Source organism: Entelurus aequoreus, linkage group LG16 (genome assembly GCF_033978785.1).
Source record: "Entelurus aequoreus isolate RoL-2023_Sb linkage group LG16, RoL_Eaeq_v1.1, whole genome shotgun sequence".
NCBI classification, from domain to species: domain Eukaryota; kingdom Metazoa; phylum Chordata; class Actinopteri; order Syngnathiformes; family Syngnathidae; genus Entelurus; species Entelurus aequoreus.
The window spans coordinates 44,723,803-44,747,785 of NC_084746.1; the positions used below are offsets into that span (position 1 = coordinate 44,723,803).

Below are 23,983 nucleotides of genomic sequence, written 5' to 3' on the forward strand. Positions count from 1 at the left end.
GTCAAGGGCAGTAGCGAGGCGTCAGAGTCCGTGTCCAGGCGAGAGGTTGAGATCCAGGAAGGCAGCAAAAAGACCAGAGGGAACCAAGGGAGACAAGACACACAACTTGAATCCGGGGAGCGAAGAGGGTCTGTGGGAACAAGACACAGGACAACACACAATGAGCACAAAGGTGGGGAAACACGGAGAGCGAGAATGCACATAGGTCGGCTTACTGTACGGAACAGGTAACTACGTTCTGGCCCGGAACGCAGGTTTTCTCTGGCTTAAAGGCCTACTGAAATGAATTGTTTTTATTTAAACGGGGATAGCAGATCCATTCTATGTGTCATACTTGATCATTTTGCGATATTGCCATATTTTTGTTTGTGACTTTACGTCCTTTCGTCAATTTTACGTACTTTATTTTGAGTTAGGCCCTGTTCACACTGCACACCAAATTTGATTTTTTTTTGCCATCAGGTGACACGGATCATTTTTTTTGCCAGTCTAAACGCTCCAACGTGCTTCAAATCTGATCTTTTGGCACCAGATCCAAGCCACATCAGGAGGTAGACCCAAATCCGATTGGATTCGGAGCTTTTCAAATATAACTTCGGTCTAAACGCAATGCGACCTGAATGTAATCCGAATGTCACTCGTGTTTGCGACATTTGGACATTTCATCACAACATCCGGTTTTGGTGAGCAAAGTCTTTGAAGACGGACACATTTTCTGTGCATCGCTTGTCAACAGTGCGCAGATAATAAGCTATATGTAATATATAAATATATATTTTTATTCCGAAGAAATAGTGATGGTTGAACGACCGTAATTGACGTTCTGGCGCGTTTGCTTACATGTGAGTCGTAAAATAAATCTCCCGTAGATCCATGCTGATGTCTCCTCTACTTAACAGCCATTAAAATGTCACGTCCCGGGCGCATTCATCTGTGCGCTACGCTGGGCGCACGCCACTCAATCATCTGCAATCAACGCACCTGTCGCTGAGGAGAAGACCTGCCTTCTTAAGCCAGCGCAACCTGCTATCCTGTGCCAGAACATAGAGATCTGTCCTGTACAGTAAGCCGAACATATCTAGCACTATGCACTCTTTTCTCTCCCTCTGTGTTTTCTCCCCCGCCGTGTTCAATTGTCTCGTGTCCTCCTTGTCGCCCTCCAGCAGCATACCATGAATTGATTAACGTGGACCCCCGTCTTAAACAACTTGAAAAACTTATTCGGGTGTTACCATTTAGTGGTCAATTTTACGGAATATGTACTGTACTGTGCAATCTACTAATAAAAGTTTCAATCAATCAATCAATCAATCACCTCCGTTCCCGCGTTACGAACTGCGTGTCTCGTCTCCCCGTATTCCCTCTGCTTCCCTGGCTGTCTCTTGGATCTCGACCTACCGCCTGGACACGGACTTTAATGCCTCTCTCCTCCCCTCAACCTCACGTCTGCTCACGGACCTCCGAGCCAGCCTTGCGTCTTTTGGACTTCCGCCTCTCGCTCAACACTACGGGGAACACTCATTTAATTCCTACACATAGTTGCACACCATACACTTTTGAAATAGTCACACTCCATTCCCTTGTTTATTATATTATTATTTCTTATTTATATATATTGTTCATATATATAAAAAAACATAGAGCTAAGACGACGTCCCTCCTGTCTGTGCCGTCTTCTTACCCTGTACAAACCGTAACATAAAAGAGTAGAACCCTCCCAAATATAGTACACTATATACATCCACGCACCTGTCGCTGATGAGGAGACCTGCCTTCTTAAGCCAGCGCAACCTGCTATCCTGTGCCAGAACATAGAGATCTGTCCTGTACAGTAAGCCGAACATATCTAGCACTATGCACTCTTTTCTCTCCCTCTATGTTTTCTCCCCCGCTGTGTTCAATTGTCTCGTGTCCTCCTTGTCGCCCTCCAGCAGCATACCATGAATTGATTAACGTGGACCCCCGTTTTAAACAACTTGAAAAACGTATTCGAGTCTTACCATTTAGTGGTCAATTTTACGGAATATGTACTGTACTGTGCAATCTACTAATAAAAGTTTCAATCAATCAATCAATCACCTCCGTTCCCGCGTCATGAACTGCGTGTCTCGTCTCCCCGTATTCCCTCTGCTTCCCTGGCTGTCTCTTGGATCTCGACCTACCGCCTGGACATGGACTTTGATGCCTCTCTCCTCCCCTCAACCTCACGTCTGCTCACGGACCTCCGAGCCAGCCTTGCGTCTTTTGGACTTCCGCCTCTCGCTCAACACTACGGGGAACACTCATTTAATTCCTACACATAGTTGCACACCATACACTTTTGAAATAGTCACACTCCATTCCCTTGTTTATTATATTATTATTTCTTATTTATATATATTGTTCATATATATATAAATAAACATAGAGCTAAGTCCCTCCTGTCTGTGCCGTCTTCTTGCCCTGTACAAACCGTAACATAAAAGAGTAGAACCCTCCCAAATATAGTACACTATATACATCCAGTCATACATTATTTTACTTTAACTAATTTTCACGTAAAAAAAAACTCATTTTGAGGTGTTGCAACTTTTATTTTATTTTGTTTTCCTGACGGTTAACCTCCTTTGCGACCACTTCCTTTGTTTTCACTTTGGGGCCTGTGCGCGTTTGCACTGGAGTCCGATAAAAATCCCATTTTACTTGCAGTGCAAACAATCTGGTGGAAAAAATTAGATTTAAAAGAAATCAGATTTGGGCCACTTTGGCCTGCAGTGTAAACATAGTCTATGTCCACAACAACGTGTGTCCTCCGAAGACGAGCTGCATGTCAGCGCACTGAGGGAGGGAATCAAACAACGGGCTCTGCCGCACTGCACACTCATCCGCTTGTCAGGAACTGTTGGTGACGAACCCCAAGATGCCGAGATGGCAGGTGTATCGCAGGAAAACATGACTTTAATGTCAAAAGGAAATGCAGGGAAAAAAGGAACCAGGATAACAGGAAAACAATGCAACAGTCTACAGAATACAATCCTCAAGCACTGATTGGAGGGCGAGGCAGGCATGAATAGCAGCCGGCTGATTGACACCAGGTGTTGGCCAGGCTGCCAATCAGCAGCAGGTGAGGGGAAACGGCGCCTCGGGGACACAAGCAGGAAACTGAACCGAAATAAGAGCGCTGACAGGAAATAAACACAAACACAGAGAACACCAACAAAAGGGTGTAACCAGCCGTGACACCGCTAACTTTTACTTTTTTGTAACATTACGTCCTTTTGTCAATTTTACATACTTTATTGTGAGTTAAATCATTTAGTCCCTATTACATCCTTCAGCTCACATTACATCCTTTGGTCAATAGTACATCCTTTCATCTAGGGATGTCCGATAATGGCTTTTTGCCGATATCCGAAATTCCGATATTGTCCAACTCTTTAATTACCGATACCGATATCAACCGATACCGATATCAACCGATATATACAGTCGTGGAATTAACACATTATTATGCCTAATTTGGACAACCAGGTATGGTGAAGATAAGGTCCTTTTAAAAAAAAAATAATAATAATAAAATAAGATAAATAAATTAAAAACATTTTCTTGAATAAAAAAGAAAGTAAAACAATATAAAGACAGTTACATTGAAACTAGTAATTAATGAAAATGAGTAAAATTAACTGTTAAAGGTTAGTACTATTAGTGGACCAGCAGCACGCACAATCATGTGTGCTTACGGACTGTATCCCTTGCAGACTGTATTGATATATATTGATATATAATGTCGGAACCAGAATATTAATAACAGAAAGAAACCCTTTTGTGTGAATGAGTGTAAATGGGGGAGGAAGTTTTTTTGGATTGGTGCACTAATTGTAAGTGTATCTTGTGGTTTTTTATGTTGATTTAATAAAAAATAAAATAAAATAAAATAAAAAAAAAACAAAAAAAACGATACCGATAATTTCCGATATTACATTTTAACGCATTTATCGGCCGATAATATCGGCAGGCCGATATTATCGGACATCTCTACTTTCATCCACATTACATCCTTCTGTCCATTTTACATCATTTAACCCACGATTACATCATTTTGTCAATATGACATCCTTTATTTCACATTACATCCTTTATTCCATATTACACCATTTTGTCACACACATCATTATGTCAATATTACGTCCTTTAGTGTCCTTTTGTCCATTTTGCATCCCTTACTCGATGTCATCCTTCTGTCCATTTTACATCCTTTATTCGACATTGCATAATTTTGTCAATATTACATCCTTTAGTCTGCATTCAATCAATCAATCAATCAATCAATCCAAGTTTATTTATATAGCCCGTAATCACAAGTGTCTCAAAGGGCTGCACAAGCCACTACGACATCCTCGGCTCAGATCCCACATCAGGGCAAGAAAAAAACTCAACCCAATGGGATACAATGAGAAACCTTGGAGGGGACCGCAGATGTGGGGACCCCCCCTCACCCCCGGGCAACCGGTGCAATGGATCTCGAGTGGATCTAGTTAATAGTGTGAGAGTCCAGTCCATAGTGGGGTCAGCAGGGGATCATCTTGAGTGGAGACAGGTCATCAGCGTAGAGACGTCCCCAACTGATGCACAGATGAGTGGTCCACCCCGGGTCCTGACTTTGGACAGGTAGCGCCTCATCTGTGGTCACCTAATAACCTCTCCACACAGGAGAGGGGGGCAGAGCAGAAAAGAGACGGCAGATCAACTGGTCTAAAAGGGTGGTCTATTTAAAGGCTAGCGAATACAAATTAGTTTTAAGATGGGGCATCCTCCGTTTGTCATTTTTTATTCAGCATTGCTTCCATAATTGGTTTCACATGACACCCCTTATTCCAGATTTTAGCTTGTATTCCACATGATTTGCCGTGTTCCACCTTGGACCCCTTAATCCTCCAACACATCCTAGTAATCCTTATGACATAATGTATTGTTCATAAAATGGTGTTGTCAATTTTGTTTCACCTCATGCCAAATGCAAGCTGTAAATACTTTATTACGAATGTCAACTTTTGTATACATCACAGCTTTTATCCACATTGCATGATTCCCCCCATTCATCACATACAATATCCCAGATTGCATTTTTTATCTTTAAACGCTTTATTAGGCGTGACAGCGGGGGAAGAAGACGGCACAGAAGCAAGGACGTCGTTTAGCTCTATTTATTATATATACAATATGAAATGAGGCGTGTAACTAGTCCAAAATGTGTATGGTGTGACGTCTGAGTATTACTGGGAGTTGTTGAAGGTGCGTGTTGAGTGAGAGGCGGAAGTCCAGGAAGGGCAAGGCAAAGCTCGAAGGTCCGTGGGCAGGCGTTAAGTCAAGGGCAGTAGCGAGGCGTCAGAGTCCGTGTCCAGGCGAGAGGTTGAGATACAGGAAGGCAGCAAAAAGACCAGAGGGAACCAAGGGAGACAAGACACACATCTTGAATCCGGGGAGCGAAGAGGGTCTGTGGGAACAAGACACAGGACAACACACAATGAGCACAGAGGTGGGGAAACACGGAGAGCGAGAATGCACATAGGTCGGCTTACTGTACGGAACAGGTAACTACGTTCTGGCCCGGAACGCAGGTTTGCTCTGGCTTAAAGGCCTACTGAAATGAATTGTTTTTATTTCAACGGGGATAGCAGATCCATTCTATGTGTCATACTTGATCATTTCGCGATATTGCCATATTTTTGCTGAAAGGATTTAGTAGAGAACATCGACTTTTGGTCGCTGATAAAAAAAAACCTTGCCTGTACCGGAAGTAGCGTGACGTCGCAGGTTGAAGGGCTCCTCACATCTCCCCATTGTTTACACCAGCAGCGAGAGCGATTCGGAACGAGAAAGCGACAATTACCCCATTAATTTGAGCGAGGATGAAAGATTTGTGGATGAGGTACGTGAGAGTGAAGGACTAGAGTGCAGTGCAGGCCGTAACTTAGGTACAAGGGTTCATTGGATTCCACACTTTCTCCTTTTTCTATTGTGGATCACGGATTTGTATTTTAAACCACCTCGGATACTATATCCTCTTGAAAATGAGAATCGAGAACGCGAAATGGACATTCACAGTGACTTTTATCTCCACGAAAATAAATCGGTAAAGCACTTTAGCTACGGAGCTAACGTGATAGCATCGTGCTTAAATGCAGATAGAAACAAAATAAATAAGCCCCTGACTGGAAGGATAGACAGAAGATCAACAATACTACTATCAGGAGACACCGAACCAAACACTGGACCTGTAACTACACGGTTAATGCTGTGCCGCCTGTCGAAGCCTAGCAATGCTGTTGCTAACAACGCCATTGAAGCTAACTTAGCTACAGGGCCTCGTCAGAGCTATGATAAAAACATTAGCGCTCCACCTACGCCAGCCCTCATCTGCCCATCAACACCCGTGCTCACCTGCGTTCCAGCGATCGACGGCGCGACGAAGGACTTCACCCGATCATCGATGCGGTCGGCGGCTAGCGTCGGATAGCGCGTCTGCTATCCAACTCAAAGTCCTCCTGGTTGTGTTGCTGCAGCCGGCCGCTAATACACCGATCCCACCTACAGCTTTCTTCTTTGCAGTCTTCATTGTTCATTAAACAAATTGCAAAAGATTCACCAACACAGATGTCCAGAATACTGTGGACTTTTGCGATGAAAACAGAGCTGTTTGTATTGGGATACAATGGTGTCCGAATACTTCCGCTTCAACCATTGACGTCACGCGCAAACGTCATCATACATAGACGTTTTCAAGCGGAAGTTTCCCGGGAAATTTAAAGGCCTACTGAAATGATTTTTTTTTATTTAAACGGGGATAGCAGATCTATTCTATGTGTCATACTTGATCATTTCGCGATATTGCCATATTTTTGCTGAAAGGATTTAGTATAGAACAACGACGATAAAGATTGTAACTTTTGGTATCTGATAAAAAAAAGGCTTGCACCTACCGGAAGTAGCGTGACGTAGTCAGTTGAACATATACGCAAAGTTCCCTATTGTTTACAATGATGGCCGCATGAAGTGAGAGAGATTCGGACCGAGAAAGCGACAATTTCCCCATTAATTTGAGCGAGGATGAAAGATTTGTGGATGAGTAAAGTGCAAGTGAAGGACTAGTGGGGAGTTGAAGCTATTCAGATAGGGAAGATGCTGTGAGAGCCGGGGGTGACCTGATATTCAGCTGGGAATGACTACAACAGTAAATAAACACAAGACATATATATACTCTATTAGCCACAACACAACCAGGCTTATATTTAATATGCCACAAATTAATCCTGCATAAAAACACCTACGTGTTTGTTATGCTAGCTCCTAGCTCCTCTGCTAGCTCCTAGCTCCATAGAACACGCCAATACAATTCAAACACCTGATCAACACACACAATCACTCAGCCCAAAAGACCGTTCACCTAACCCAAGGTTCATAAAGCTCATATATTTTTAAAAAGTTACGTACGTGACGCGCACGTACGGTCAAGCTATCAAATGTTTAGCAACCAAGGCTGCATACTCACGGTACCTGGTATTCAGCTGGGGATGACTAAAACAGTAAATAAACACAAGACATATATTTACTCTATTAGCCACAACACAACCAGGCTTATATTTAATATGCCACAAATTAATCCTGCATAAAAACACCTGCGTGTTTGTTATGCTAGCTCCTAGCTCCTATGCTAGCTCCTAGCTCCATAGAACACGCCAATACAATTCAAACACCTGATCAACACACACAATCACTCAGCCCAAAAGACCGTTCACCTAACCCAAGGTTCATAAAGCTTATATATTTAAAAAAAGTTACGTACATACGCAAAAAAAAGTTGCGCACATACGGTCAAGCGATCAAATGTTTAGAAGCCAAAGCTGCATACTCACAGAAGCATGTCTGCGTCTTTGTCATCCAAATCAAAGTAATCCTGGTAAGAGTCTGTGTTGTCCCAGTTCTCTACAGGCGTCTGTGTATCGAAGTCAAAAGTCCTCCTGGTTAGAGTCTCTGTTATCCGAGTTCTTCCATCTTGACTGCATCTTTCGGGAATGTAAACAAAGAAGCGCCGGCTGTGTACTGTTGTTGCTGACTACGTTCGAAAAATACGTCCATTTCGCACCGACAACTTTCTTCTTTGCTTGCTCAGCTTCCTTCTCCATAATGCAATGAACATGATTGCAACAGATTCACGAACACAGATGTCCAGAATACTGTGGAATTATGAAATGAAAACAGAGCTTTTTCGTATTGGCTTCAATGTGGAAGGCATACCCCTGTTCCCCGGGCTACGTCACGCGCATACGTCATCCTCAGAGGCGTTTCGAACCGGAAGTTTAGCGGCAAATTTAAAATGTCACTTTATAAGTTAACCCGGCCGTATTGGCATGTGTTATAATGTTAAGATTTCATCATTGATATATAAACTATCAGACTGCGTGGTCGTTAGTAGTGGGTTTCAGTAGGCCTTTAAACTTACACTTTATAAGTTAACCCGGCCGTATTGGCATGTGTTGCAATGTTAAGATTTCATCACTGATATATAAACTATCAGACTGCGTGGTCGGTAGTAGTGGCTTTCAGTAGGCCTTTAAGAAGCCCGGCGTCTCATCAGCTTCAGGTGTGCAGATTGCTGATTGATTCCAGCTGTGCACCGGCGTAGCTGCTGCAGGAGTGACGTGCGCCAATGCACGCTTAGAGGCGCACAGATGAATGCGCATTTGAATGCCCATCACATAATGTTTAACACATCGCACTTCTTTCCATCTGTCCAGACTGCGTCTTTGAATCCCTACTGCACCCTCACATTCTATTCCAGGTTACATTATATGATCTACATCACTCCTGAACTGTTGTTTACTTTTTTTTGTTGTATTTTTAGTACTTTAGTGATGTCTTCCAAATCAAGTCTCGGTGTCCACGTCACATTGTGTGAAGCCTTTATTCCACATGACATTTTGTTTGTCCACATACTGTACATTCTTCCGTCTCTGAAAGTGCAGCGTCCTCCCCGCCCCCCATGTTCCGTGCCCCCCCATCCGGCGCCTGCACACTCTCAGGGCAGACACGACTTCCATGTTCGGTGAATAGAAGCATTCTTGGAGTGCTGGGTGACTGTGTTCTGCCAGGAAAGGGAAGATAAGACAAGAGATGAAGAAAGAAAGAAGCTCTAGAAGTTTTTTGCACCCCCCTCAGACATCCCTTAGTCCCGTCCCCCCACCCAGTCACGAACAATCAGAACATTCACAAAGTGGAGCCGTTTCTTTGCAGCGGGCATTCACGCAGAGAATCAGCAGCGCTTGGCCAAATACCCCCTTTCCCTCCGATTGGCCTCCCCCATGACTGTTTGAGTTATTTTGTGCCTTAAACTTCAGTGTAGAACATTGAGCAACAATATCCCAACAAACATGACACTGTACCTTCCTTTTGAATGAGACCACTGTGTCAGCACCATCCTCAAGCAGCAGGGAACTCATGTGATTGTCATGATGACGAGGTCGAAAGTAACCCTCCAGCTGGCGTTGTCGATATAAAGCTCATTCTGATAGATTCCTTTAGTACAAACTGTTTTGAAATGGTGAAAAAATGAGAGCTGAGCCATTGAACGATGAAGTTTAGCAGCTTAGGCTGCCTCAGAAGCAGCTTTCGGTAATTATCCCAGTAGCATGGTTCAAATTGTCTTAATGCTAATTATTTAGCATTTTAAACGCTAAAGAATGAACGCTATGGCTAATCGTTGTCCTGAGGATAAGGAGATGAGCGCTAACGCGAAGTGTCTCTTGATGGCACATTACTGCAATGATGTTGTTAGCGCTCGTATTGCTCCCAGCTGCAGTTTGACAAAGCCACTTAGCTTTGCCGCGTTCACACTCATTTGCACTTGGCCTCGCCTGGAGAGGAGCTAAAGTGTGCACCGTGACATCATCCCATGTGTGTGTGTGTGCGTTAAAATATGATTTTTCTGCCACCGTGTGTGTCCTGGGAGATCTTTATAGAGCAGTAGTGTGTAAATTCAGTGGGCCACTCCATGACATCATGACAGATGAGTTAATCATATCAAAGTTTCATTGGATGAGTCACTTCATCGCATGATTCTCATTGGGAAACACTGCTACTCCAAAAACACAGTCTGACTGCACACATGCGAGTGCACTGAAAAACATTGTGTCATCATCCTTTAAATACACCTAACATGATTTGTGAGGAATGTTAAAGGCCTACTGAAATGATTTTTCTTTATTTAAACGGGAATAGCAGATCCATTCTATGTGTCATACTTGATCATTTTGCGATATTGCCATATTTTTGCTGAAAGGATTTAGTAGAGAAAATCGACGATAAAGTTCGCAACTTTTGCTCGCTGATAAAAAAAAAAGCCTTGCCTGTACCGGAAGTAGCGTGACGTCACAGGAGCTAGTATTCCTCACAATTCCCCGTTGTTTACAATGGAGCGAGAGAGATTCGGACCGAGAAAGTGATGATTACCCCATTAATTTGAGCGAGGATGAAAGATTCGTAGATGAGGAACGTTACAGTGAAGGACTTGAGAGGCAGCGATGGACGTATCTTTTTTCGCTCTGACCATAACTTAGGTACAAGCTGGCTCATTGGATTCCACACTCTCCTTTTTCTATTGTAGATCACAGATTTGTATTTTAAACCACCTCGGATACTATATCCTCTTGAAAATGAGAGTCGAGAACGCGAAATGGACATTCAGTGCCTTTTATCTCCACGACAATACATCGGCGAAATGCTTTAGCTACGAGCTAACGTGATAGCATCTTGCTTTAACTGCATATAGAAACAAAAGAAATAAACCCCTGACTGGAAGTATAGATAGAAAATCAACAATACTATTAAACCGTGGACATGTAAATACACGGTTAATGCTTTCCAGGCTGGCGAAGGTTAACAATGCTGTGCTAACGACGCCATTGAAGCTAACTTAGCAACCGGACTGCACAGAGCTATGCTAAAAACATTAGCTCTCCACCTACGCCAGCCAGCCCTCATTTGCTCATCAACACCCGTGCTCACCTGCGTTCCAGCGATCGGCAGAAGGACGAAGGACTTCACCCGATGCGTTTGGCGGCCCGGAGACGTAGGAAGTCAAGGTGAAGTCGGCGGCTAGCGCGGCTAGCGCTCCAACAAAGTCCTCCTGGTTGTGTTGCTGTAGTCCGCTGCTAATACACTGATCCCACCTACAACTGTCTTCTTTGCAGCCTTCATTGTTCATTAAAAAAATTGCAAAAGATGTCCAGAATACTGTGGAATTATGAAATGAAAACAGAGCTTTTTGTATAGGATTCTACGGGGTACCAGAACTTCCGTTACTCGGACTTCGTCACGCGCATACGTCATCATACCGCGATGTTTCAGCCGGATATTTCCCGGGAATTTTAAAATGTCACTTTATAAGTTAACCCGGCCGTATTGGCATGTGTTGCAATGTTAAGATTTCATCATTGATATATAAACTATCAGACTGCGTGGTCGGTAGTAGTGGCTTTCAGTAGGCCTTTAAGGAAACTTTAGTTGTTATGGTTAGCCATAGCAAAACGATGGTACATAGTTGAAGTTGTGAGCGGGATCCCGGACGCAGAAAAGTCAAAATTCAGGCAGTGTGCAACCAGAAGATCCCTCTATTACAAACCTGGGCATTCTGCGGCCCGCGGGCCACACCCGGCCCTTTGTGCGTCCCTGTCCAACCCGCGTGAGGCCAATCATAAATTACAAAACAAATTAGACAAGTATCTATGTCGAGTGTGCAATACAACGGTGCTGCTTTTGTTTCGAAAAGCGTTATTTGTATTACTTCCGTGTGGACGTATGCTCGTGTGTGATTGTGAGTGAATGTGAACAGCTGCAATCACAAATGACAAAATAAAGTTGAAAAAACATCTTTGTCGTGCGCGCAATACAACTGTGCTGCTTTTATTTTGAAAAGTGTTATTTATGGGCGTATGTCCGTGTGTAACCTGCGAGTGAAGGTGCACAGCGACGAGTGATGCACGGTTTACACCCGAGACGCTAAAAAGAGAAAAGTTGATGACGAATGGCGTGTTTTCAACAAGATATGGACTGCCAAGCAACGTTCCCTCTAAGGTGTGCGCCTGCGCAATTGCGCACTGCTCAAGCGTCCTCTGCGCACAGCAAATATATGCCGCGCACCAAATCAAATCCCATCTGAATTCTAAACAAAATAAACACATTTACTCTGTGTAATTTTGCAATGCAACTTTGAGTGACAGTGACAACAAGCGGCCCTAACGGTGTTCGTCAACACCGTTCAATTGAACACCGTTCAATTATTGTAACGTCTATCGAGATGCTTCGAGGCCAGGAATTATATCGATCACTTTATTGAGTAAAACTGTTTATATTCGGCCATAACCACACCAAAAACATGAATAAAACACTTCTATCTTGAAAAAGTAGTCATTTTCTGCCGTACAAACCAGGCCAAAACCAACTTGTCATCTGTCACCAACACGCATACCACTAAACCACTGGTGCGTTTATGGCCACACAAAAAGTCGGACAACTCAAACACCACACAAAGTTACACTATGACTCCTCAGTCATATGTGTGCTTATTTTACTGTCATTTATAATTAATGTTAATTTATTTATATTAATCATGGAATGCTGTTACTAGAGAAAGTTACAGGAATGCACACTTTATCCTATGCTTACATTTCATTGTGCAACATGAGGATGTTTTAAGGGGAACTAAATGTGATCTCTGAAAGGGTACAAATGATTTCCAAACGCAGTGATTTTGGTATAAAGTTAAGTTAGGTTAAATGAAAGTATTATTATTATTATTATTATTTATCTTAATGTATATATCAAAAATAATATTAAGCAAAATTTAATTGAAATATTGTCGATGTGGCCCTCCAGCAGTGCTCGGGTTGCTCATGCGGCCCCCGGTAAAAATTAATTGCCCACCCCTGCTCTATTAGGTACCAAAAACCAAGAGCATCAGCGTTGGACACACAGTCAACCTCAGGTGAAAATGCAAAAGATAGCAATAAGCAGGAAAATAAATACAAAACATGCACTCCACAACTAAGGTGTGCACTCAGCATTGCTTCAGCACTGTCTGAGAAGCGGCGCTGGCAAATGTATCCCTGTAATCAGTGATTGTCCACAGGTGAGTCTCCTAATTACCAGAGACAGGTGTGTTAATCAGCGCCCCAGACAGGCTGTTATGTGGCAGAGGAAGCACACAGGAAGAAGGAGCAATGACTAGGGATGATGTCTGATAAGAAATGATCGAGTTCGAGCCTATTATCGAATCCTCTTATCGAACCGATTCCTTATCGATTCTCTTATCGAGTCCAGATAGGTTGTTGTGTATGGAAAAAAACACAATATTTGGTTTAACAAATCACTTCACATTCTCTACTGCTCGCTACTATAGTATTACCATATCTGAGGTATTGTGCAGAAATGTGGGGAAATAACTACAAATGTGCGCTATATTCGTTAACCGTGTTACAAAAAAAATGAATTAGACTGATACATAATGTTGGATATAGAGAACATACAAACACTTTATTTATTGAGTCAAAAATATTAAAGTTTGATGATTTGGTAAAATTGCAAACAGCTAACATGATGTGGAATTAAATGATGGAATGGATTAAGTAAAGAAGTTAAACATTGTACTGATATGATTGACTTTAAGAGGTTGTTCAAATGAATAGTGCTTACAAAGTGCAAAGAAGAAGAATTATGAGAAATACTTTCAACCTTATTGAAAATAAGATATTCTTCATCTCAGTATATTAATAATGACAGAATTAATTAATTACATTTTACAAAACTGTTGTATATACTTATTCACAGATATTTTATCATAAAAAGGTCAGTAAATGATGTGTATATTTGTAAACGCTATGAAGTGGGAAAGGGTTAGGATTAAATAAGCTTTATTTCTTCCTACTCCTGTAAAGTGAAATGATATGAAACTGTGATGTATTATGATGTGGTCGGATCATGTTTTGTTTAGTTATGTTCTGTTAGTTTTGGACTTCCTTAGTTGTTTTGTGCACTTTGGGGGTTTGTTTTAGGCACCATGGTTACTTATGATGTTCACCTGCCTTGTCCGCGCACCTGTTGCTCATCAGAGACTCTATTTAAGCCTGCCTTTTCCGGTCACTCGTCGTGGCTTCATTGTTTGCATTTGCAACAGTTACGTTGGCATTCCGGTTTTCGAGCTCATGATTCCTGTGCTAAGTTACCTTAGCTTCTAGTATTCCTGTGCTAAGTACGTTTTTGCTTTAGCTTCTCGTGCGAACGGCACGCTTTCCTTTTGTTTCGTTCCTGTCTGTTGTAATGTGTATGATTTATGAGAAATAAATCATCTCCTACCTGCACGCTTTCGCCCGGAGCCGTCAGTTTTGCGTCCCAGGAACGAACCGCAGCACGGTGCACCCCACCGTGACAAATGACTGAGCTACGTGACGTCATTTCTTGTGATGTCACACGGGGCATTCCTTGTCGGGACGGGATTCGTTCCAAGTGATTCGGATAAAGAACCAACTCTTTTTCTTTACTATAGTGGTCTCGATAACGGGTACCGGTTCTCAAAAAGGGATTCTAGTCCGAGGACTCGGTTCTTTTCTTATCGAACAACCGGGAAAACCGGTTTCGAGCATCATCCCTAGCAATGACACAGAAACACAAAACACAGGGAAATAAAATAATGTCATTAAAGGTCATGACACAAAACTCAAGAAAATACAGGTTGATGGTCTACCTGCTGGGCATTGCTGCCTGACGCACCTCCACCGGTGCCTTAGTGCAAGTGTGTTCCTCTGAACACATCTGTGGGACTAACCGGGTCATCAGCTGGGGTGAGCCCCAGTACATCTCATGATGGCGGAGTGATCCTTGCCACCCTTGCTGTTGTTCAGCCCCCAACTCCTCTGTTTCCTCCTTCCCTTCTCTGCCTCCTCAGCCAGTTCTTTAATGGCTTTTCGATACGCTGCTCCTACGCAGCCAATGTCGCAGAGTAGGCGGATGGTTGAGGACCCAACGAAGCCCCTACATTCCACTTTGACAGGTTGCATGTAAGTTTTACAGCCAGCCTCCATGCACTCTGCTGCCAAGTCAGCATACTTGGAGTGCTTCCGCTTGTTCGCGGCCCCCTTACCCTACTTCCATGGGACAGTGAGTTCCACCAGCATGAGGATTTTGCGTGACTCTGATCACACAATCAGTTTCTGGCCGTAGATTTGTTTCTAGAATCTCCCGGGGCAATTGTATTTGCTTCTCCAGGGTCGACCCTCATAGACCACTCACTGCCGGGTGAGAGGAGACCTGCTGTCTCTCTTTAGAGCAGTGGTTCTTAACCTTGTTGGAGGTACCATACCCCACCAGTTTCATATGCGCATTCACCGAACCCTTCTTTAGTGAAAAAAAAAATGTTGTTTTTTTTTCAAATTCAAGATAAAGTTATATGTTTTTTTACTGGTGCACAAAATGAACCATGCATGAACATCACCTTGTTCAAAGAACAAAACCAACACAGTGTATGAACTCACAACAAATTACACACCTGCAAACCAGATGGAACATTGTTTGGGGGTATCCATAATACGCCATTAGGGAGAAGTTTTTATTTACACGATGAGTCGGGTGTGTCTTGACCTCCGCCGAACCCCTGAGTCTGACTCACCTAACCCCTAGGGTTCAATCGAACCCAGGTTAAGAACCACTGCTTTAGAGGGTTGTGTTGGTGTTCTCTACGGCTCTTGTAAACAGAATAGCGTGTTTTGCTGGAACAAAGGATCTGCTTTTGGCCTCAGGTCTGCATGACTCTGCCACCTCTGTCTATTTCATAAGCACCTGATCGTGTCATCATGGACCAGAGCGACAAAAAAATGCAATTAAATGATAAAAATAAAAGTTTTACATGGCTTTATCTACACTGTTTATGCAGGGAAATTGGTTACAGTTCTGTAGATGACGTCACACCAAGAAGAATACGCCTGGCAATAGAAAGGGAGGCGTTCTAATTACATTTAGTCATCTATTGATTACTCAAAAACTAATTGATATTATGGGAAATTACTGTCAAATTATTTTTCAGGAACATAAAACACTTCGTAGCTTTTTAGTGGATTTCCACCATCTGGACACTCTGGGTCCTTCTGAGGTTTTGTTCGTCTCTTACTTGGTTTGGCAAGCCCAGCGTACCCCAACGTGTCATGTCAAAGGTTAGCCTTAAAAGTGATCGTTAAGTAAACGTATAAGTGTCGTAAACGTGTAGGAAGTAGCGTGCAGTGTAAAGCCTGCTGTAGGACGGCCGATGGTCTCCAAACATATTAGTTTATGCGAGCACCTGGAGACCAATTGGCCCTTTAATTGGAAAGTGGACTTATTGCAGTGCATTACATCATATAACAGTAGCGCTGGTTATTGCTGAGCTGTGCACACATAATTGCACGGGGCTGTCGTCTATACGTTAGCACTGTTTAGGTGTAAAGAAGATCTACTATGTTCATTTCTAGCTCTGCATTTTTACAAGACTCCGATGAAGGAGCTTTGCATGACATTTGAGATGAACGACTCGCTTGCGTCCTGGCGGGCCTTTATGAAGCCTCTTAAACATTTACTCAGCAGCATCTACTGTAGACTATTTGCCTTATGTACACTGCAGAACATAAGTATTTGATTCCCTGATCATTTTATAATGTTAGCCTTACAAAGATATGAACACTACTTCATTTTAATGCAAGATGTATTCTAACATAGATAAAACATCAAACACAGGTCATTGGCTCATTGGTTTTAGATTGAGGTGGTTAAGTATTTGATTCCAATAGAAATGGTGATTTAGTATTTGGTGTACAAGGACATTTCTTGTAGTTCCGGTACTTATTGTAGTGTACTTATAGATAAAAGTAGATGTGTGAATATAATATCATGTATAGAGATGAAAATGTATAAGATTTTTATGATTTAGATTTTTCATTTTTTTGGGAGTAAGGGGAGAAGAGCCTATCCCAGATGCATTTGGGCGGTAGACAGGGTACACCCTAGACAAGTCGCCACCTCATTGCAGGGCCAACACAGACAACGTTCACACACTGGGGCCAATTTTAGTGTTGCCAATCAACCTATCCCCAGGTGCGTGTCTTTGGAGGAAGCCAGAGTACCAGAGTACCCAGAGAGAAACTACGCAGTCACGAGGCGAAAGACCCCGAGCCCGGGGATCGAACCAAAGACCTTTGTATTGTAAGGGACACACACTAACCCCTGTGCGACCATGCCCATCAGTTCAGTTCAGTTCATTTATTTATTTCATTCCTAAAAAAATCAAACAAAGTAATATGAATACAAATAAAACAATCAAAATAACTAAGTTAATTATGAATGAAAAGTAGCGGAAATAAGTTAAAAATGTATATCTTCCCCCTATTCTCCCAAATACAATCGACTTTCAATGTTGGCGACGACAAAAGCCATATTTTCATTTTACAACAATTACACCAAAAATGAAGAAATCCTTTTACTCAGTCATATCTTTTCATCATCATCATTTTTGTATTTTTCTTTTTTAGTACAGAAAGAGATTTACATTGTTTTATTCCACTATCAACTTTGTTCCATCAACTAACACCTCTGATTGAAATACTTCTTCCATAATCACTGTTCTAAATCTAAATGTATTAAAGATCTCACTTCCTTTCAGATTATAATTACTTTCTCTTTTTAGAAATCTGTTTTGAATGTTGTTTGGTAGAATTGTTGTCATTTTAGGATATTAAACTCTACCAGTTAAAGTTAAAAGTTAAGTTAAAGTACCAATGATTGTCACACACACACGAGGTGTGGCAAAATTATTCTCTGCATTTGACCCATCACCCTTGATCACCTCCTGGGAGGTGAGGGGAGCAGTAGCGGTGGCCCGTGGCTGCGCCCGGGAATTTTTGTATTTTTTTTTGGTGATTTAATCCCCAATTCCAACCCTTGATGCTGAGTGCCAAGCAAGGAGATAATGGGTCCCATTTTTATAGTCTTTGGTATGACTCGGCCGGGGTTTGAACTCACAACCTACCGATCTCAGGGCGGACACTCTAACCTTCATGAAATGTTAATACATTTAACTGTTTGAATATTGGGTTTGTGGGTCAGTTGTATGCATTTCCAGTAATGATTCTTACGGATCGTTTCAGCAGAAGGTAGATTGGATTTAAATATTTTACAGGCCCTACCCTGCACTTCAATACAGTGTGTTAGATATGGAACAATCAGTGAGTTGTACAAAATATACAATGCTTTTTAATTTAGCAATTCCTTCACTTTGTGTAAAACAGAAATTGTTTTAGATACTCTAGCCTTAGTATCATTTAGATGTGATTTCCATGACAAGTGTTCATCAATCGTAACACCCAAAAACTCTCTCGTGTTCTTCGAATCTCAACTCCTTCGACGTATAATGAGCCATCCACACTTTTTCTACTACTGAAAAAAATCATACATTTTGTTTTACTAGTATTAAAGGATAATCTATTTACATCAAACAATCTTTTAATTTTGATAGATTCCTTTTCAACCACCTCTAACACGTCTGTATTATTTTGTCCTGAATAAAATAGGGTTGTGTCGTCCGCTAATAAAATATACTTAAACCGTTTGGAAATCATTGACATACATGAGAAAAAGTATTGGTCAAAGGACCGATCCTTGTGGTACTCCACAACTAATAACACTTTTTGAAAATCTACGAAAACACTTACTAAATATTGCTTTTTTTCTATTGCAGTTAAAATTTCTTCCTCCAAATCAATTATTGCTGTTGTTGAGTCATTGGGACGAAACCCATATTGACTAGTACTTAAAATGTTAGATCTATTAATGAATGTATTTAATCTGAAAGCAAACAATTTCTCTAAGATATTTGAGAACTGTGGCAGCAGTGATATTGGTCTGTGATTCGAGTACTTGTGTTTGTTTCCATCTTTGTAAAGTGGTTGTCGTGAACCCGCAAGGCTGCAGTAGTTGTGACCCCAAGATGCAGGAACCAGGAGATTGACGCGTAGGTAAGATGATTTTAATATATTTAAACAGATGAAAAGCAGTCATGCATATAATGGTTGTCAAACATCATTAATCCTCGAGCACTGAGGAACAGGCGTGGCAGGCTTAAATAGCCGCCCGATTGGCAACTGCAACCAGGTGTGCCCGGCTGCCAATCAGGGACAGGTGAGGAAAACGAGCGCTCAGGGAGACATGCAGGAAATGGAACAAAAATACGAGCCCTGACAGGAAATAAACATTAAACAAGAAAACACAACCAGAAATGAAGTGACAGATCATCACAGTGGTATTACTTTAGCAATGTTCATATATATATGGAAATATCCCTTTCACATTCATGTCTACATAATGGTTTGAGGTCTTATACGGACACTGCTTCACAGTTTTTAATATTTCAGTCTTGACTACTTTATCAAGAAAAATACTGTTTATATTATCTATTATAGTTTCTCCAATTTTATTATCAACTTTAATTTTTGGCATTCGTTTAGCCATGGCCGATGTTTACAAATAAATTATTAAAATCATTTACTACATCATCTTTGTCATAAACATCTTTAGAACCCTGTTAAATATTCCCCTTGAACCGTTTATGTTGTCTTTATTTTTGTCTAACAATTGACTATAATATTTTTTTAATGTCTTCTCATAATCCATATCAATGTTTCTTTATATTTGTTGCATGTCTCTTCTGTGTTTTTGGTCCCTGGTTTTAAAATGTTCTATACAAATTATTTTTTGTCCTCATCCCATTTGTCATCCAATGTTTGTTATTTAATTTCACCTCCAATTTTGATTGTTTTTACAGTTCTTGTCATACAGTTAAATCAATATTTTCATAATTGAGTTGTATGCATTATTCACATCATCTTTGTACATTTCATCCCATTTTTGTTTCTTTATGTCTTCTCTGGAAGCGTTTAATGCTTCTATTGATCCATTTCTTATAAATATCTCTGTTGGGTCTTGCACTACAGTAAGACATTGGTTCTCATAAACACAAAATACAAGAACATGATCATTCACATCCGTCATAAAAATACCCCCAACTAATAGTCTTTCATCATTCCTTGTGTTGGTAAAAATGTTGTCAATAACAGTTTTACTGTGTGCTGTAATTCTTGTTGGTTTTGTTATCATGGGAAACAATCCTGTACTGTACATGGTGTTCAAAAACTCATTTGTAAATTGCAGTTTAGACTGTGACTGTTGAAATGAATGATTGATAATGTTTTGTCCTTCATTGGACCTATTGTAGAATTAAAATGATCTTCATTATAATATTTACATTCATTAATGACAGGAATGGATAAATTGTAATCACAATTGTTTTCTATATCACATGTTTGATCAGTTGTATTGATATTTGGGTCCATGAAAATGTGTATTAGTCCATTTCCTAGAGTTGAAGTCTTTGTCCACATATACAGCCACACCTCCTCTGCTTTTGTTCTTTCTGTTGATGTGATTGAGTTCTTATCCATCCAGCTCGAAAGCCATTCCTTTTGCAGCGTTGGTCCATGTTTCTGTTATGGCAATAATCGTGTTTAGTTTTATAAATTTGCTCAGATAATCCTTAATGTTACTAAAATTTGCATACATACACTACCGTTCAAAAGTTTGGGGTCACATTGAAATGTCCTTATTTTTGAAGGAAAAGCACTGTACTTTTCAATGAAGATAACTTTAAACTAGTCTTAACTTTAAAGAAATACACTCTATACATTGCTAATGTGGTAAATGACTATTCTAGCTGCAAATGTCTGGTTTTTGGTGCAATATCTACATAGGTGTATAGAGGCCCATTTCCAGCAACTATCACTCCAGTGTTCTAATGGTACAATGTGTTTGCTCATTGGCTCAGAGGGCTAATTGATGATTAGAAAACCCTTGTGCAATCATGTTCACACATCTGAAAACAGTTTAGCTCGTTACAGAAGCTACAAAACTGACCTTCCTTTGAGCAGATTGAGTTTCTGGAGCATCACATTTGTGGGGTCAATTAAACGCTCAAAATGGCCAGAAAAAGAGAACTTTCAGCTGAAACTCGACAGTCTATTCTTGTTCTTAGAAATGAAGGCTATTCCACAAAATTGTTTGGGTGACCCCAAACTTTTGAACGGTAGTGTACATGTAATGCATAAAAAAACCCGGGACAACAACCAATCGGAGTTCACCTTTTACTGTCCCACTTACGGTTACAAGGTATGTGGAAGTAAACAGAATCAGAGATTTACGTGTCATTGGAATCGCGGACGGAATAACTGACTATGTTTCAATGCACTACATTAGTCTGATTTCTCAAATTGTTAATTTTTTGGCATTTTCACACCTACATGTCAATCAATCAATCAATCAATCAATCAATGTTTATTTATATAGCCCTAAATCACAAGTGTCTCAAAGGGCTGCACAAGCCACAACGACATCCTCGGTTCAGAGCCCACATAAGGGCAAGGAAAAACTCACAACCCCGTGGGATGTCAATGTGAATGACTATGAGAAACCTTGGAGAGGACCGCAGATGTGGGTGACGCCCCCTGCCCCCATCTAGGGGAGACCGGATGCAATGGACTTCGAGTGGGTCTACCATAATATTGTGAAAGTCCAGTCCATAGTGGATCCAACATAATAGTGAGAGTCCAGTCCATAGTGGGGCCAGCAGGAGACCATCCCGAGCGGAGACGGGTCAGCAGCTATGAGATGTCCCCAACCGATGCACAGGCGAGCGGTCCACCCCGGGTCCCCACTCTGGACAGCCAGCACTTCATCCATGGCCACCGGACCTGTGCCCCCCTCACAGATGTCTCAAAGGGCTGCATGAGCCACAACAGATCCTACACCAGGGCAAGAAAAAACTCAACCCAAAGGGAACAACGAGAAACCTTGAAAGTCTGACATACCAATACGTGTTGTTTTGATACATGCTAAAAGACTGTTAAGATCGACGGTATCAAAAGCAGCGCTGAGATCAAGTAGCAGCAACATGTCGAGTCAAGTAAACATGTTGGTTTTGTCCCATTTACGAGTCGCGGGAGTCCCTCTAATGTTATTTCTTCAAAAAGTGTAGTTTACTTGTAGTTTTTCATAGTACTTGCAGTTGTGTTCTTCTAGTTTTTTGTTGTACTTTTAGTACTTATAGTTTTGTACTTGTAGTTTTGTGTAGTATTTGTCATGATGTACTTGTGTCTTGTACTTGTAGTTCTTGTGTAGTTTCTTGTAGTTCTCACAAAGTTTCTTGTTGACGCAATTGTAGTCCACTCCAGTCTTGTGCAGGTCTGCCATCTTTAAAGGCCTACTGAAATTAAATGTTCTTATTTAAACGGGGATAGCAGGTCCATTCTATGTGTCATACTTGATCATTTCGCGATATTGCCATATTTTTGCTGAAAGGATTTAGTAGGGAACATCGACGATAAAGTTCGCAACTTTTGGTCGCTGATAAAAAAGCCTTGCCTGTACCGGAAGTAGCGTGACGTCACAGTTTGAAGAGCTCCTCACATCTGCACATTGTTTACACCAGCAGCGAGAAAGCGACTATTACCCCATTAATTTGAGCGAGGATGAAAGATTCGTGGATGAGGAAAGTGAGAGTGAAGGATTAGAGTGCAGTGCAGGACGCCAGGGTGTATCTTTTTTCGCTCTGACCGTAACTTAGGTACAAGGGCTCATTGGATTCCACACTCTCTCCTTTTTCTATTGTGGATCACGGATTTGTATTTTAAACCACCTCGGATACTATATTCTCTTGAAAATGAGAGTCGAGAACGCGAAATGGACATTCACAGTGACTTTTATCTCCACGACAATACATCGGTGAAGCACTTTAGCTTCGGAGCTAACGTGATAGCATCGTGCTTAACTGCGGATAGAAACATAAGAAACATGCCCCTACTACTATTACTACTATTACTTCTACTATCAGGAGACACCGAACCAAACCCTGCACCTGTAACCACACAGTTAATGCTGTCCAGCCTGGTGAAGCCTAGCAATGCTGTTGCTAACGACGCCATTGAAGCTAACTTAGCTATGGGACCTCGACAGAGCTATGCTAAAAACATTAGCTCTCCACCTACGCCAGCCCTCATCTGCTCATCACGACCCGTGCTCACCTGCGTTCCAGCGATCGACGGCGCGACGAAGGACTTCACCCGATCATCGGTGCGGTCGGCGGCTAGCGTTGGATAGCGCGTCTGCTATCCAACTAAAAGTCCTCCTGGTTGTGTTGCTGCAGCCGGCCGCTAATACACCGATCCCACCTACAGCTTTCTTCTTTGCAGTCTCCATTGTTCATTAAACAAATTGCAAAAGATTCACCAACACAGATGTCCAGAATACTGTGGAATTTTTCGATGAAAACAGACGCTATTTGTATTGGGACACAATAGTGTCCCAATACTTCCGTTCAATCCGTGACGTCACGCGCAAACGTCATCATACCGAGACGTTTTCAGCCGGATATTTCCCGGGAAATTTAAAATTGCACTTTATAAGTTAACCCGGCCGTATTGGCATGTGTTGCAATGTTAAGATTTCATCATTGATATATAAACTATCAGACTGCGTGGTCGGTAGTAGTGGCTTTCAGTAGGCCTTTAATCAGCATTCATTTATTGTTCACTGGACATGTTTCTTTTCGTCCAAATTTTGCACCTGTGTCACCCACAATACAGAAGCAGTGGTCTACGTATTCTATATCTATGAAATTGAGCTGCTGGCCTCCAGCAGAAACAAGATTGAATTACTTGGTTTCATCCAATCTGTCAAACACTCAGTTTTCTTGTTGAGACGTGTGGAAGTTTAACACAACCTGATCACCGCAGGAGACTTTTTGCTATGGGAACTATTGTATAATTGAGATGTTCCAGCACTCATGCAGCGTGTTTGTCTCTGTAATCACGCAGCAGATTGAAATGTC

At 41.6% G+C, this 23,983-nt stretch overlaps 1 long non-coding RNA gene across 1 annotated transcript in view; it reads right to left on the bottom strand.

The window, feature by feature from the left end:
* Nucleotides 1-4,099: 4,099 nt before the first annotated feature.
* Nucleotides 4,100-23,983, bottom strand: part of LOC133631389 (uncharacterized) — a 98,103-nt gene continuing 78,219 nt past the window's right edge. The window contains exon 3 of the long non-coding RNA XR_009821459.1: nucleotides 4,100-5,473. This is a non-coding gene — a long non-coding RNA (uncharacterized LOC133631389). The remainder of the gene's footprint in view (nucleotides 5,474-23,983) is intronic.